At 35.1% G+C, this 18,238-nt stretch overlaps 1 long non-coding RNA gene across 1 annotated transcript in view; it reads left to right on the top strand.

Annotated features, from left to right (window-relative positions):
- The window catches only part of LOC110259987, a 245,797-nt gene extending 234,204 nt beyond the window's left edge, over nt 1–11,593 (top strand). Inside the window, exons 4-5 of the long non-coding RNA XR_002342542.1 lie at nt 9,583–9,648; nt 10,474–11,593. This is a non-coding gene — a long non-coding RNA (uncharacterized LOC110259987). The remainder of the gene's footprint in view (nt 1–9,582; nt 9,649–10,473) is intronic.

Raw genomic sequence — 18,238 nt, 5'->3', positions numbered from 1 at the left:
TTCCCTCCAGTTTTTTTCTTTTTTGCCTCTTACGTTTGACCTCCTTACTTGATTTTCTATTGCCTTTGACCCTATAGAAATGTATTTCTGTTTCTCACTGTGCATGTGTTTCTCTATTCTATCTTTAACTTTCTACTGCTTAGTCAAAGCTTTCTTTTTCTGACAATTTGACTTCCTTTTGCTCCAGCCATTAACTTTTGCCTACTCTTGAATTTTCAGTTCAGATTTCTCTTGTGCCGCTCATGAAACCTATTGTGAGCAAACCCCGTTTTAATAAAACTCCTGTGGTTTTTGTGTCCCAGGATAAATATAAGGGGAGAGAGGAAAGCCGAAGAATTCCTTAACTACAACTACTTTAGTAATAGTGAAAGCTGCTTCTATCTGAGCATCAGGGTTGAGGGAAGATATATTTAATCTGAGTTCTTTCCTACAAGTTATATTTGACATCACATCATTGGTTACCTTTTCTGGAGCTGAAAGACTTGCCTTCATGACATTTTTTTCTAATAAATATTTAGACATTCCAACTTCCCACTGATGAATTGTCCTATGGCTTTACCAGTTAATGAGAGACAACTACTTCAGCAATTAATCCATAAGGAGACTTTGATGTAAGTTTTGTAGTACATTTCATCAGTAATAACCATATTGAAGAGATTCTGCCGAGTGAGAAGACCTAGCAGAAAGACTGGCTGCAGAAGAGCAACAAATTGATCCCTAAAGAACATGGTTCTTGTTCTGTGTGCAGTGTTTATAAGAATATTATCAGCAGTGCACATTTTTAATCTAGTGAAAATTTGGCAGCACCACTGAAATCCTTTCTAGCTGAGCATTCAGAATGACTTTAAATAAACAAAGCCAGCAGCCAGGAAATGCAAACTTCAGCAGATTTACTGCAGTAAGTGATAGCTACCACTAGGCTCTTATCCCTGGTTAGAGTTAAATAATTTACTCTTCACTACCATTAAATGTTTTAAAATTATCTCTGTGCATAAATATGTGTCTATTTATTTCAGTATAATTGTTCCTTCTTGCCACTCTTGATGTTAAATCCTGAAAATGGATCACAACTCCCAAGGTAATATTAGTAGATAAGTTGCCCTGCAGTTAACTGCCCCTTCTTGAATGTACAGAGCCACATCTGTGAATGACTCCCAGAGTCTTTAACTAATTAGCAACCAGACACCAGTAAATAAAAAAGTTAGAATGGAGCCTTTAACTGGAAGGCTCCTATAAGCATATATAAAACTTTATTTCTCAGGTTAAGTTTAATAAGAAATTCTAACAGCTGGACTGTTCCATGTATTTATTAATAGGCTTTTTCTTCCCCCCTCTTTCTTTTTCACATACTTTTGTTCTTAATTCATTTTTTTAAAGAAAATTAGAAACGTAACACATCCCTTCAAATTTGTTTTTCCTATACAGGGATTTTATTCTTTTCTTGACTTTTTTTACCTTTTTGTAAATTAAGAAAATTTACCTACTTTCATTTATACAAGAAGTAATACTGAAAATCTTACAGTCGAAATAATTTTTCTACTTTATTTACCTAACATTCATTCAACAGAACTCTTAATAAGTGTCTGGAAATCAACTAGGAAATGCGAATATAGCTTTTATGCATTTTGGGTACTTAAAGGGTTAATTTATTTGCTATACAAACACACAATGGCTGTCATGTAGTTAATGCCATGCACATCTCTGATACTTATTATTTTAGCTATCTCATCACTAAAGTCCAAAGAGATTAGATTATTTGCCCAACATGACATATTTTATTAAGATCATGCAGTTAGTGTTTGGCTCAGAATTTCTACCTATAACACTTACATTATCCGTCTCCTATCTTGTGAGATGAGCAGGGTAAGTAAAATTATAACTATGTCACAGACTGAAGAAACTTTGGTTCTGAGTTGTTAAGATTTAGTCAGAGTTCTAGGGCTAATAAATATAAAGCTTGGGAGTTTCCGTCGTGGTGCAGTGGAAACAAATCCGACTGGGAACCATGAGGTTGTGGGTTCCATCCCTGACCTGGCTTGGATCTGGCATTGCTGTGGTGTAGGCCGGCAGCTGTAGCTCTGATTTGACCCCTAGCCTGGGAACCTCCTTATGCCAAGTATGCGGCCCTAAAAAGACAAAAGACAAAAAAATATATATATATAAAGCTTGGACTACCCTAGAACTTTACATTTGAATGTCTAGCCTAGTATACTCACTATTCTACCAGGAATAGATGTATAAAAAGATGAATCTCAGCATCTATACTTGCTGAGAAAGGACTGAGTTTAAGCCTTGACATGTTTATATTGATTACCTTTATTCTTTTAAAAATCCACTGCTTAAAAATTTGAAGTTCAAAAATATGTTAAGCCTGAAGGGCCACTGCTATCTCTTGGCAGTACTGCCCATGTTAGCAGGGATAGTTCATTTCCCATATTCTCTTATCCCAGAAATACTTATCTGTGATTCAGAGCATTCTGGTTAATCTCTTTTATATTGATGGATTGCAATGATATTTGCACTCAGAATGTATCAACTCAATGTGTAGTAATAGATTTATTCCAAATGATTGTGGTTTCAGTTTCAAGAAAGGAGATGTTATTTATCTAATGATTAAGCTCCATCACTGAAAAACTCATAATCTGTACCTATTGCATAAAGTGCTTAGGATTCCAGATTTACTTAGTCCTCTTACATAAGAAATACACATGTCAGAAAGTAAGTACTTAGAGGTGTTAGAATTTTTAATATTGGGAAATTTTAAATGTGGTTTTAGTTTTCATGATTTAAATAATCAATTTCCCTCTTCTGAGAACTGAAACTCAGCCTTTTTTATATCCTAGGCAAATTTATTTTCAAGGTTCACAGGCTGGCAGAATGTTGTAAAAATTTATTGTGACCTATCAATATGATAAATATCCTGATTTTTATTATTTGTTATGTCCTCCCTAAAATTCCAAACCTCTTATGAAAAATAAAATTCTTTATTTTGGCATTAAATTAAGTTTTCATAATTCTTCTTTCAAGTGTGAAATCACACTGTGTTGCTTTATCTTTTTAATGAAGTGCCAATCAATGAATTTTGATTGTATTTTAAGTAGTGTATAAGTTTCTTTGAAGATGCTAACAAAACTGCTTGTCCTCGTTCTCTGGAAACACTATTTTTTTAATGGACAAATCTGGCCATGTTTTATTGAACAAGGGATTCGTGTTGATGTGAGCAATCCAATATGTTTTATTAGGTCATTTCTACAGGAAGTGGTGATTCAGTCTTGAAAAAGTAAAATAGTTCTCTCTTCATAATGCCAAGCAACTGATGAGTGATGTTTTTTCCTTTGATAGCAGATTTCTTTCACTGAGTTTATTAAATTAGTGTCTCTCTGTCATCATTTAGACATAACCCTGTACTTTTTAAAAAATAGATTGCTGATGTAAGAATCTGCTTGGGGTTGTGTTTTTACAAACGTAATGCCAAAAAGGAGGATATACGATGTCTGAGATTTTAGCACTGATATTTACCTCTGCTAATATTTTCATCTAGGAACAACTGTCTGGTGGCACCAGTAGAATTTGCTAGAGAACTCATAATTTTATAACTGAGATAAAGCAATTTTCTCCCCACCACATCCTCTTTCTCAACCTCTATTGCTTTGCCACCTTTCCCTGTGGCAATTTTAAGACTTTCAAAAGTCCTTGGTGCTCTTATTTTAGATGTACCACATGAATCATATCAACCATGTTAAAAATATTTCCCTTTCCTAAATAATATATAATTGATATTTGTTATGTATGTATACAGTATAGTTGATTTGAAATATAGTATTAAAATTTGTAAGCTTTTATATATTTTAAGATTTGATCTCGTGGTTTTCATTTTTGATCCAATGCATTTTATGTTAAAGCCTCAGAGACTCTGCAGGCTCTTGAAAAGTTATAATGCTCTTTCCTTGGATCTATGGCGAAAATAACTTTCTTTTTTTCTTTGCTCTTATATCTCCACTTCACATCTTAGGATCATTTTTCTATAACTTCTATAGGTTATGGTTTTTCTCTCAGTGTCATTTTCGTGATATCCTACTCTTCCGAACAATTTTATTTTTTTAACATCTTTTTCTGCCTTCCAAAATCTCTACACTGTCACTTCTTTTGAAATATACTTTTTTCCCTCTAAGTTGAGTTATATCTTCTCTTCTTGATCAATTTGTACAAATAATGTACTCTCTGGCATCAGTTTATGTGAGGTGGAATATACATATATAGAGTTTTCTTGGAGGACTGGTGTTTTTTTTTTCTTCAATATATATAATTTTTTAGATTTTTTTTCATTATATATAATTACATGCTATTGACTATAGTTCCCTGTTCTATACAGTAAATCCTTATTGCTTATCTGTTTTATGTATAATATGTGCATCTGTTAATACCATACTTCTAATTTATCCTTTCTCCATTCTCCCTTTCCCTTTGGTTAATTGCAAATTTGTTTTCTGTGTCTGTGAGTCTGTTTCTGTTTTGCATATAGATTTATTTTTATTATTTTATAGATTCCTCATATAAGTGGTATCATATATTTATTTCATTTAGTATGATATTCTTTAGGTCCGTCCATGTTGCTGCAAATAGCAATCTTTCATTCTTTTTATGGCTTAGTAATATTCCATTGTATATATGTATCACGTCTTCTTAAACCAATCATCTGCTGATGGGTACTTGGGTTGTTTTCATCTCTTGAGTACTGTAAATAGTGCTGCTGTGAATATTGGGGTATCTTTTTGAATTAGAGTGTTCATCTGTTTTGGATATATGCCCAGGAGTGAGATTGTTAGATCATATGGGGGCTCTATTTATTATTTGCAGATTTTTGATGATAGCCATTCTTACTGGTATAAGGTCATACCTCACTGTGGTTTTAATTTGCATTTCTCTAATCATTAGTGATGGTGAGCATCTTTCATGTGCCTGTTGACTGTCTATATATCTTCTTTGGGGAAATGTCTGTGTAGGTCTTCTGCCCATTTTTGATTGGATTATTTGGGTTTTTTTTTCATGTTGAGTTGTATAAGCTGTTTATATATTTTGGACATTAACCCCTTATATCATGTAATTTGCATCGTACATCATTTGCAAATATTTTCTCCTAGTCCATAGGTTATCTTTTTATTTTGTAGATAGTATCCTTTAATGTGCAGAAGCTTTTAAGCTTGATTATATCTCATTTATTTTTGCTTTTATTTCTTTTGCCTTAAGAAAATACTGCTACAATTTATGTCCAAGAATGTTTTACTTATGTTTTCTTCTAGGAGTTTTATGGTGTCATAGCTTATATTTCGGTATTTAAAATATTTTAAGTTTTTATTTATTTATTTTTGCTTTTTTAGGGCCGCACCTGTGGCATATGGAAGTTCCCAGGCTAGGGGCTGAATCAGAGCTACAGCTGCCTGCCTATGCCACAGCCACAGCAATGCAGCATCCAAGCCGTGTCTATGACCTACGCCATAGCTCATGGCAACGCTGAATTGTTAACCCACTGAGCAAGGCTAGGGATTGAACCCGTGACCTTGTGGGTCCTAGTCGGGTTCATTAACCACTGAGCCACAAAGGTAACTTCCTTGAGTTTATTTTTGTATATAGTCTGAGGGAGTGGTCTAATTTCATACATTTACATGGATCTGATCAGCTTCAATACCACTTGCTGAAGAGACTTTTTCCCTTTGTATATTCTTGTCTACTTCATCATAGATTAATTGATTATAGGTGTCTAGGTTTGTTTCTGGGCTCTCTCTTCTGTTCCATTGCTATTGTCTATTTTTGTGCCAATATCATCCTGTTTTGATATTGTAGCTTAGTACTATTGTCTGGTCTGAAAGGTTATGCCTTCAGTTTTGTTATTTTCCCTCAGGATTACTTTGGCAATTCTGGGTCTTTTGTGGGAGAACTGGTCTTGATCATTGTGTTTTCTATTTTTTAAACACATCGTCCATTTCATTTTGTTATTAATGTTTGCTAATATCTATGCTTACTTTAACTCTTTCTTTTTCATTCAGTAAGTCAACAAATAGACTTTTGGGATCTATTATAATTTGCAAAGTATTCAACTTAAATTAAAACATTTAAAAATCAAGGACATTTTAGTTTTCTATAGCTTCTGTAATGAAATACCAGACTGGGTGGCTAAAACAATGGAAATTTATTTTCTCACCATTCAAGAGGCTAGAACCTGAAGATCAAAGTCTCAGCAGAGTTGTTTGTTCTCTTCTGAGGTCTCTTTCCTTGGCTTGAATTTGGCTATCTTTTCTCTGTAAGTTCACATGGTCTTTCTTCTGCATGTGTCTGTGTCCTAGTCTCCTCTTCTTATAAGGACACCAGTCATACTGGATTAGGGTCCACCCCAATGACCTCATTTTATCACAATTACCTTTATAAAGACCCTCTCTAAATGAAGTCACATCCTGAGATAGTGAGAGTTAGAACTTCAAATGATTTCTTTGGGGGTATGGAGTATGTGACACAATTCAGACCATAACAGAAGATAGTAAGAAATAAATGCTACAATGCACTCAATATTCATGCTACTTATCCTGACAATTGTTGTCATGAAGATGTCAGATTCTAACGCTTACCATGGACTCATTTTGGTAAGGGTAGTATCTGGACTTACCTGTTATGGGGGACAAGGCAATGTTCTTTTTCTACCATAACCAGTATCCTGCAACGGCTATTTTCACAGAGTTATATTTGTATACTTGACAAAAGAAATAATATATATTAGGAGTTCCCGTCGTGGCGCAGTGGTTAACGAATCCGACTAGGAACCATGAGGTCGCGGGTTCGGTCCCTGCCCTCACTCAGTGGGTTAACGATCCGGCATTGCCGTGAGCTGTGGTGTAGGTTGCAGACGCGGCTCGGATCCCGCGTTGCTGTGGCTCTGGCGTAGGCCAGTGGCTACAGCTCCGATTCGACCCCTAGCCTGGGAACCCCCATATGCCGCCGGAGCGGCCAAAGAAATAGTAAAAAGACAAAAAAAAAAAGAAAAAAAAAAGAAATAATATATATTAGCAATAAGTTATTAGCTCATGTTTGAAAAAGTTTTCCCTGCCCTACCCACTCATGTTATTCATTTTCCCAAATATTGGAATGTCATCTGCATTGCCTGCAATGACATTCACTTATTTTACATATCATCATTACCTAGTCTGCTCCCTATTACTCTCCTTACTGTTGTTCCAACTCTCAATAACCTAAAAGGGATTGAGTACTTATCTTTTGGCTACTGACTGTTTGATAGGGTCTAATGTGCCTCAGTTCTGTGTTAGTCTACTTCAGGGATTCTAATATAGGATAATTTTTTTAACTTATTCAAACATTGTATCATGAGGCTAGAGCTATAGTAGCAAACCAGTCAACATTCTTGTTTTCATGGAAGTATATTCTACTAGTAGTAGAGGAAAACAGCCATCATATAATTACATGTAAGAGCTATGAGACAAGAAGTGGCTTTTTGTATAAAATAGTAAGATGAAAGCCCCATTGATAATTTGACGAAGGCTGCTAATGGAATTACAAGAATAAAACATGGATTTCAAGAGATTTTCTAGACAGAGAGAGCATTAAGTAAGATCTTAAGAAAAAGGGGGTTGCACTGCTTGTTCAAGAATAGAACAGTCATTTATTCATTCAACAAATATTTGAATATTTTGTTAGCACTGCCATGTGGTAGACAATACCCTAGGTTTTGATGATTCTAAAGTGAAACAAAATAGACAAGGAGAGAGATATCAAATGGAATAACTGGACTTTAATCACATAAGTATATATGAAGTTATATTTGCAACACATGCTGTGAAGAGGGGTAAGGAAGTAATGACAGCCTTTATTAGGAGGACTTTGAACTCTCCAAGCCATCAGAGTGACTTCTTGGCAGAACTGACACCAGTTTCGATCTGAAGAATGAGTAGAAATGTGTTGTTAAAGACTAGAAAAGAATATTGACTAATAAGGAAGTATGGTCAGATTTGAGTTGTGAAAGTTCCCCCCGCCCCCCCAGAGAGTGGGAGTCTCTCCCTGAACATTCTGGAGAATATCCCCTTTTTTGTTTCATTCTGCCATGATATGCTTCAGGGCAGACTAAGTAGAATTACCTTATTACCTCACTCATAAATCTGTACTGGAAGATTTAAATAGCACTGGATCTCTTGTAATTATTGAAAGAGTTGTTTGAAGAAGAGGCCAAGTGAGGCACGTGTAGAGAGGGTGAGAAAAGGGTTTGTCAGGGAAATTGTATCCTGTAGGAAATGTATGTCCTGAGCTAAGCCTGAAGGGAAGGTGGGGATTTGATGTCAGGGAAATGTGATCCCTTCACTCACTGTGGAAAGAGCCACAAAGAGAGAGACTCACAGTTAATTTGTCCCCTTTAAAAATAATGGTGGTTATTGCATTATTTTTCTTGTGTTTGAAATACTCAAGATCATCCTGCATTTTGCATCTATTGCTTGTATCCACTCTCAAATCTCCTAAGTTGTTGCCCCTATCCTTCTATTACATCTTGCCCTTTTCCCTCCCCAGAGATAAACCTTCAGCTGTATCCTGGTTAGCCCTCATTGAAATTATTTTTTCAAATGAACTCGTTAGCCTCTGCTTTTTCAGTTATCATCTCTTTCTAGCAGCTATTGCTTATTTAGGCTTCTTCTTGGTTCTTTTAGTATGACTCCATGTCTGGTTCCTTCTAATTTCTAAATCATTTAAAATACTCTTAGTATTATTTTTGCAGCATCTCATCTTGCAAGTTATCACGGAATTGTTCTTACCACAAAAATACTTATATTCAAAGAAGCATAATTTGCCTTTAACTGGTCCTGTAGATGAAAAGTGACAAATGAGAAAACTAATAGATGACTTTTCTTTCCTTTTATAGGTGCTTTTGTTTGTTCAGGTAGAACAAAAATACGTAAATTTTGAACCTCCTATAGGCAAAGGATTTGGCTTGTTCACTGTCCATACGTAGGGGCCAGCTCCAATCTGGGCCCATAAAACATGTTTAGTAAATGATTAAATACATAATCAGTGGAGAAAGGGCAAATGGAGAAAGGTCTGTATTACAGATCCCAGTAAAGCAGTAAAGGTTGGGATCTGATAAAGATAGCGTGGTATTTTATGTGGGTTCTATTCAGAGTTTTTCTTAATGAAGTTCTTTGAAATCAATGGTTCTCAAACCTGTGTGTGCCTCAGTGTCGCCTGTAGGGCTTGCTAAAAAGTAGGTTGCCTGGCCTCCAGGCCCAGAATTTCTGATTCAGCAGATCTGAAGGAGATCATTTCTAACAAGTTCTCAGGTGATGCAGATGGTCTGGGGACCTCACTTTGGGAACCACTGCTTTCAATAAAATGTCACAAAAAGACAGGGAGAGAGAGAGAACTGCAGTTTCATTCTTCTGAGTGAGGGTACATATTGCTCTGCAGTATGGATCTCCACTCTAGTCAGGCTGCTGCATAATCTTGTCTGGATTTGATCTACTAATTACACTCATTTCATTCATGGATAGGATTGAGGTTTTGAGAGGAGACTAACATTTGACTTTTTTTTTTCAGTTGAGAGCACAGAACACATGGACATAGAAGATGAGAATCCGCTTGTTTTCACTCCTTCCTACACAGGTGAGATAATTGCTACTACTTGGTCTTATAGAGAACTGAGAGGAGGTTGTAATAATTTATAGATTTAATTAAATAAAAATTATGTTTATATAATTATGAGGTAGCACATCAACTCAGTGAGGACATGATGGTTTATTTAGTAAACATATTGAGAAAACTGGGTAACTTTTTATCACATAATATACATCAACATAAATTCTGAGTGTCATATTAATACAGACGTATAGAACAGGTATAAAATGACTTGTACAAAAGCAAAGTTTCTCCTCTAAATTTCCAATTTATTTTTGTAATTTATTGATTTATATAGTGTTTAAATAATCTTGAATGGGAAAAGCTTTTCTAAACATGAACCTGTGAAGACAACCGTAAAAGAAAATCGACAGTTTCGAGGAAAAAAATAAATTCACAAAGAAATATTTGTCAAAACCCACAATAAATAGTCTTGCTGATAGAAAAAAGTTTTACAAACTTTCTGAAGGATATTTTAACTGCTTATATCACAAAATTTTAGAGTTTTCCTTATCTTTTGAGAGATTTCCATTATTATTCTTGGGAAATATTTATGGATGTACATAAATGGAAAATGTAAGGGTACGCATCATAGACTTTTAAAAGCACCAAGCCTTAGGTAACAACAATGGAGGATTAGATGAATGAATGATACACAGTGTGGTATTAGAGTATTAAATAGTGATTGAAGGAATGTTGTAGAAAAATACTTACTGCCATGAAAAATATGGGTAGAGCGTGTAGTGAAAAAAACAGTGCAAAATGATATGTACAAAGTGATTCTACTTTTTATTTTAAAATATCTGTTTTCAGGACAGAGATTGGAAAAAATATGAATCAAGAATTTTAAGTGTTAATTTACTTCTACATTGTGGGATAATGTGATTTTTCTCTTTTTTATGTACCTGCATTTTCTGAATATTTTACAGCAAACTTGTGTTATTCCTTTAAAATTAAACAAAGTGAAGCAATTTGTATAATTGCATTATTTTTCTCACAAGAAGTTATATAAAACCCCACTAGGTCCCATTCTGGTCCTCAGCTTTGAATTGTTTCATTATGCAGAGGGGAAAAGCTGAGAATTTATCTCTGGGGTCCTTAGGAATTTTCTCTATGCAATTTGTAATGGATTCGGTTGGATGTCCAATATAAACTTCACTCCATGGCTCTCCTTCCTCCCTGTCCTCGTTCTTGTGTGAAGACATAAAAATATGACTTTCCAGAATTAGTTTACATTTCAGCCCAAAGAAATGGTTTCAGTGGAAATAGCTAAAGAGTGTGCTTGTATCTGTCTTATTGACTAATTCTTTTTCCCTTAATTGAAAAACAAAGAGGAAAGAAGAAGAAAAGAAAGAAGAAAAAAAAAAAAAGAACTGTACTGGTTTAGAAAACACTTTTCAAGATCGCTGTCTCCAACTGTGCTTGTTCTCGCTGTCTGTTCTGGTCCATTAGATAAACATGGTGTTCAAGAGCTGGGCGGTTGTTGATATATTTGGCAACACTGATAATGTGATCTATGTTTAGGAGGAAGTGGGTTCGTCATTCTGCAGGGGCATAGGTTTTCTGAAAGTGATTGTTCCTTTTTCAAGGAAAAGTTAGGTCCTTGAAGAGCAAGTTTTCACTGAGAGTTTGAGCATTTTTAATTTGTCATCTGTACTTTTTTTATGTTGTTCCTATTGGAATTTTTGATTAATCTGTGGGCTTATTCTCAGAGCAGCAGCAGGTACTTACTGAAAAGAAATGCAAACCCAGTTGCTTCTGACTCTAGAGGGTATAATTAGTGTAATAAGGAAAATGGAGGGGCTTGTCATCTTAGCATAGCTCTTTAATATCCATCAGTCATGATTTTTAGTGTTTTCATTTGTGAACTTCGTTTAAAAATATACATACAAAAGAACCTTAAATCTCAGACTTCTCTCTCTCATAAATATGTTTTGTATATTCATGGTCTGTGTGTATTTATGTATGTATAATATATATTGTTTGTACATACATAATATACACAGGTTCTCTATAGTCTGCATGTTTGTGTGTGATGTATACAAACACACACACACATGGACTGTATATACAGAGCCTGTATGTATGTATATATAACATATACACATGGATGATATAATATATATTCATATGTATAACATACATATCCATATGTATAACATATATATGCACAGACCATATATATAGATCATTTGTATATATGTGTGTATATTTTTGTATGAGGTACATGTGTGTATATGTACACATACACATGCTTATCTATGTGTATATATTTAGTTTCTATATACACAGTCCCTGTAGAAAGGATATGAATATGTTTCAGTTTGGATACAAAAGGGCATGTAGTCTGAGACAATAGCATGTCTTCTAGTGTCCAGCTGAGTTAAATGTCCTCAGTGATAGGATTTCTAGCATTTCTCTTGGGAGGTGATTCCATTATCTAATAGTTTTCAATGGGAGGAAGTTTTCTGAGATAGACTTAATGTTCATCTTCTCTACTGACTCCATTAAACCTAATTATCCCCTCCCAAAGCTGAGAATTCGTCTCCTCCTGGCATTTATACTGTTCAGCAGTGGAAGGCAACAGTCAGCTCCACAGCTGTCATCAAATCAGGATATTTTTAACTCTTTTGATCTTTCTTTTTAAGTGGTGTAGTACATGTATACATATATGCATGTATCACATACACCGAGTCACCACACAGTTCCTTTGTTTAGTGTTTATAGAACACCCAAACCTTATCACTATTTCAAGTGTGCTATCACCTAAATTACATGATAAACATTTCTGGTTGCCTTTTTCTGTGGAGTAAATTCCTTATGTTCACAAATGGCCACTAACAATACACTAGCTTTCACTCATATTTTGTAGAAGAAAGTATAGATTGAGGAACTCAGATTAACAATCCCAGGCCTCTGTAGAGGTTGCTGATGGCTGTAGTTTGCGGTGGTGAAGACTTAGAGAAGGTAGAATCCATAATAAATGCCTCAGCCACATACAGTTGCATTAGGAATGGAATCTGCCCCCCACCCCTCCATGGGGAAAATAGTTATATTTACTCACTCTAAAAGGGACCCTTGAAATCACTTAAGATACTTGGGACCTGTAGCTACCACTATCATGGCAGAGAGATGTTATTATTTTTAAATTATTTACAAGTATATTCCCTACTTCTTGCAGTTTTTGTTTTTCAAGTGTTTAGTTCAGGAAATTCCCTGTGGCATAGTGGGTTAATTATCCAGCATTGTTGCATCTGTGATGCAGGCTACTACTGCGGTGTGGGTTTGATCTCTTGCCTGGGAACTTCCACATGCTGCAAAAAATAAATAATGTAATATTAAAATAAAAATAAAATAAAATAACGTATCCAGTTCAGTGTTTTAAAGCTCATTGATGGGATAAGAAAACTATTCTCCCTCTTTCACCCTCTTTCCTTTCTCTCCCTCTGCCCTTCTTCATCTTGCTTTACCACCCTCTTCCCTTCTGCTTCTCAGTTTTGTCTGTTTTCCTTCCCACCTCAAACTCCAGTTCCTCCTTTTTGCTCTTCTTGCCCTTTTCCTTCTCCCTCTCTCTGATTTTTTCCAAGTTCTTTCTTGAGATACTTTTGTGACCCTCAAGCACGTTGCTTTTCAGTCCTTGGGTTTCCTCCATGTCAATGAGTTTTTCCTGTCCTTTCAGTGGGGAACTCAAGGCGTGAAGTAAGGATCTTTTTTCTTATCCTCAGATCAGTTCTGTATCATCATGGTCTAGTACTAGCTGAATCTAGACTAAATATAAACAATTTTCTAGAAGTATTTTCTTGAGAATAAAAGATAAGGCTTGCTATCTTTATTTATCTTGGCATTTATTAATCTTAGTAAAGTTCTACTATGACCATATGGAAAAAACTGGTATTCAACACAATAACTTAGGGGTATTTTGATTATGACAGACACTTTTAAAATATATTCAATAACGTAACTCTAATTAGAAATAATTTGAAATATACTGTGGTCTCAAGAAAGCTTAGGTATTTTGAGTGAGAATTGATTTGTTTTGTTGTTTTTAATCATGGAATAGTCAACCTTCATGCAGCCATCCTGGCTGTGAATATTATACAGTGTATCATTAGTTATAGATTTCTGGAATATGAAATTAAGGCCATAGGAATAAATGACTATAATACAAACTTTGTTTTTTTTTTTTTTTTTTTTGCACCTTTCTTTATTTGCTCATCCAGGTATTAGAAATCTGTTGTTATATTGGGGGGAGGGGATCTATTGTTAAGAAATAATGAAATTATTTCAACCAAAACTGTTTAATAACTATTTTGGTCATTAGTAATGACCAAATTAGCAAGAAAAGTACTTTTTTTTTGGTATCTTCTAAAAGCGATTCATAATTTTTTACTATATTTTTATAAAAATTTGGTAGTGGCCTGAATATTTTTATTTTTAACAATACTAGTGACATTGGAATCCTCAAAAGATGTTTCTTTTTCTTGTTTTTTAAATTTCCCAATACAATTTTTTTTTCTACTGTACAGCATGGTGACCCAGTTATACATACATATACACATTCTATTTTCTCACGTCATGCTCTATCATAAGTGACTAGACATAATCCCCAGTGCTACACAGCATGATCTCATTGCTAATCCATTCCAATGGCAATAGTTTGCATCTGTTAACCCCAAGCTCCCAACCACCCCACTCCTTCCCCCTCCCCATTGGTAACCATAAGTCTGTTCTCCAAGTCCATGATATTTTTTTCCTGTGGAAAGGTTCATTTGTGCTGTATATTAGATTCCAGTTATAAGTGATATCATATGGTATTTGTCTTTGTCTTTGTGAGTCATTTCACTCAGTATGAGAGTCTCTAGTTCCATCCATGTTGTTGCAAATGGCATTATGTCGTTCTTTTTTATGGCTGAGTAGTATTCCATTGTGTATATATACCACCTCTTCCTAATCCAATCATCTGTCAATGGACATTTGGGTTGTTTCCATGTCTTGGCTATTGTGAATAGAGCTGCAATGAACATGCGGGTGTGTGTGTCTTTTTAAGGAAAGTTTTGTCTGGATATATGCCCAAGAGTGGGATTGCTAGGTCATAGGGTAGTTCTATGTATAGCTTTCTAAGGTACCTCCATACTGATTTCCATGGTGGCTGTACCAGTTTACATTCCCACCAACAGTGCAGGAGGGTTCCCTTTTCTCCACAAGTCCCTCCAGCCCTTGTTATTTGTGGACTTATTAATGATGGCCATTCTGACTGGTGTGAGGTGGTACCTCATGGTAGTTTTGATTTGCATTTCTCTTAGAATCAGCGATGTTGAGCATTTTTTCATGTGCTTGTTGGCCATCTGCACATCTTCCTTGGAGAAATGTCTATTCAGGTCTTTTGCCCATTTTTCCATTGATTGATTGGCTTTTTTGCTGTTGAGGTATATAAGTTGTTTATATATTCTAGAGATTAAGCCCTTGTCAGTTGCATCATATGAAACTATTTTCTCCCATTCTGTCAGTTGTCTTTTTGTTTTTTTTTTTTTTTGGTTTCCTTTGCTGTGCAAAAGCTTTTCAGTTTGATGAGGTCCCATGGGTTTATTTTTGCTCTAATTTCTATTGCTTTGGGAGACTGACCTGAGAAAATATTCATGATGTTGATGTCAGAGAGTGTTTTGCCTATGCTTTCTTCCAGGAGTTTGATGGTGTCTTGTCTTCTATTTAAGTCTTTCAGCCATTTTGAGTTTATTTTGGTGCATGGTGTTGAGGGTGTGTTCTCGTTTCATTGCTTTGCATGCAGCTGTCCAGGTTTCCCAGCAATGCTTGCTGAATAGACTGTCTTTTCCCCCTTTTATGTTCTTGCCTCCTTTGTCAAAGATTAATTTACCATAGGTGTTTGGGTTCATTTCTGGGTTCTCTATTCTGTTCCATTGGTCTGTCTGTCTGTTTTGGTACGAGTACCACACTATCTTGATGACTGTGGCTTTGTAATACTACCTGAAGTCTGGGAGAGTTATGCCTCCTGCTTGGATTTTGTTCCTCAGAATTGCTTTGGCAATTAAATTTTTGGATTGTTTGTTCTAGTTCTGTGAAAAATGTCCTGGGTAGTTTGATAGGGATTGCATTGAATCTGTAGATTGCTTTGGGTGGTATGGCCATTTTTACAATATTATTTTTTCCAATCCAGGAACATGGAATATCTTTCCATTTCTTTACATCTTCTTTAATTTCCTTGATTAATGTTCTATAGTTCTTGGCATATAAGCCCTTTACCTCCTTGGTCAGGTGTACTCCCAGGTATTTGATTTTTTTGGAATGCAATTTTAAAAGGTATTGTATTTTTGTATTCCTTTTCTAGTATTTCATTGTTCGTATACAGAAATGCAACTGATTTCTGAATGTTAATCTTATATCCTGCTACTTTGCTGAATTTATTAATCAGTTTAAGTAGTTTTGGCGTTGAGTCCTTAGGATTTTCTATATATAGTATCATGTTGTATGCATACAGTGACAGTTTTACCTCTTCTCTTCCTATTTGGATGCCTTTTATTTCTTTTGTTTGTCTGATTTCTATAGCTAGAATTTCTGGTACTATGTTGAATAACAGTGGTGAGAGTGAACATCCTTGTCTTTTTCCATGCTTTAGTGGGAAGGCTTTCAGCTTTTCTCCATTGAGTATTATATTTGCTGTGTGTTTGTCATAAATGGCTTTGATTATGTTAAGGTATGTTACCTCTATACCCACTTTGGTGTGAGTTTTGATCATGAATGGATGTTGGACTTTGTCAAATGCTTTTTCTGCATGTATTGAGATGATCACGTGGTTTTTGTCTTTTCTTTTGTTAATGTGGTGTATGATGTTGATTGATTTATATATGTTGAACCGTTCTTGCGCAGCTGGGATGAATCCCACCTGGTCGTGGAGTATGATGTTTTTTATATGTTGTTGGATTTGGATGGCTAAAATTTAGTTGAGAATTTTTGCGTCTATATTCATCAAAGATATTGGCCGATAGTTTTCTTTTTTGGTGGTATCTTTGTCTGGTTTTGGAAGGAGGGTGATGGTGGCATAATAGAATGACTTTGGGAGTGTTCCTTCTTCTCCAACCTTTTGAAAAATTTTAAGGATAGGTATAAGTTCCTCTTTGTGTTTTGGTAGAATTCACCTGTGAAGCCATCTGGTCCTGGACTTTTATTTGTAGGGAGTGTTTTGATGACATTTTCAATTTCATTTCTAGTGATCGTTCTAGTTGATCTATTTCTTATTGATTCAGTTTGGCAGGCTCTAAGACTCTAGAAAGTTGTCCATGTCTTCTAGGTTTTCAAACTTGTTGGCATACAATTGTTCATAGTATTCTCTCATGTTTTTTTGTATTACTGTAGTATCCGTTGTGACTTCTCCTTTTTCATTTCTGATTTTATTTGGGTTTTGTCTCTCCTCTTCTTGGTGAGTCTAGCCAGGTCAATTTTGTTTACCTTTTCAAAGAACCAGCTCTTGGTTTTATTGATTTATTCAATTTTTGTTTTAATCTATTTTATTGATTTCCTTGTTGATCTTTATGATTTCCTTCCTTCTGCTGACTTTAGGTTTTGTTTGTTCTTTTTCTAATTCATTTAGGTGTTGGGTTGTCAATTTGAGATTTTTCTTCTTTTTTTGAGGAAGGCCTGTATCACTATGAATTTCCCTCTGAACACTGCTTTTGTGGCATCCTATAGATTTTGAGTGGATGTGTCTTTATTATCATCTGTCTTGAGATATTTTTTAATTTCCTTACAGATTTCCTCATTGACCCATTGGTTTTTTTCGTGGGGCATGTTGTTTAGTCTCCATGTAGTAAGTTTTTTCTCATTTCTTTTCCTGTGGTTGATTTCTGGTTTTATACCATTGTGGTCAGAAGAAGATACTTGAGATAATTTCTATATTCTTAAATTTGTTGAGGTTAGCTTAGTGCCCCAGTATGTGATCAATTCTTAAGAATGTTCCATCTGTACTTGAGAAGAATGTATATTCTGATTTTTTTTGGATGTAATGTCCTGAAAATGTCGATGAAGCCTAACTTTTCTATTGTGTCCTTTAGGATCTCCATTGCCTTATTGACTTTCTGTCTTGAGGATCTGTCCATTGTTGTGAGTGGGGTGTTAAAGTCTCCTACTCTGATTGTATTCCCATCAAGTTCTCCTTTTATGTCTGTTAGTATTTATTGTAGGTATCTGGGTGCTCCTATGTTAGGGGCATACATATTGATGATTGTAATATCCTCTTCTTGAATGGATCCTTTCACCATTAAATAGTGTCCTTCTTTGTCTTTCTTTATGGCAAAGAAGTCTATTTCATTTTAAAATCTATTTTTTTCTGATATGAGTGTTGCAACTCCTGCTTTCCTGTCTTGTCCATTGGCATGAAATATCTTTTCCCATCTCCTCACTTTCAATCTATATGTGTCCTTTTCTCTAATGTGAGTTTGTTGTAGGCAGCAGATTGAAGGTTTTTGCTTTTTTATCCAATCTGCCACTCTGTGTCTTTTGATTGGAGCATTTAGTCCATTGACGTTTAATGTGATTAATAATAGATACATGTTTATTGCCATTTTAA

This window comes from Sus scrofa, chromosome 1 (genome assembly GCF_000003025.6).
Source record: "Sus scrofa isolate TJ Tabasco breed Duroc chromosome 1, Sscrofa11.1, whole genome shotgun sequence".
Taxonomy (NCBI): Eukaryota; Metazoa; Chordata; class Mammalia; order Artiodactyla; family Suidae; genus Sus; species Sus scrofa.
Note: the sequence above shows the minus strand (reverse complement) of the source record. Positions and strands in the feature narration are given on the sequence as shown.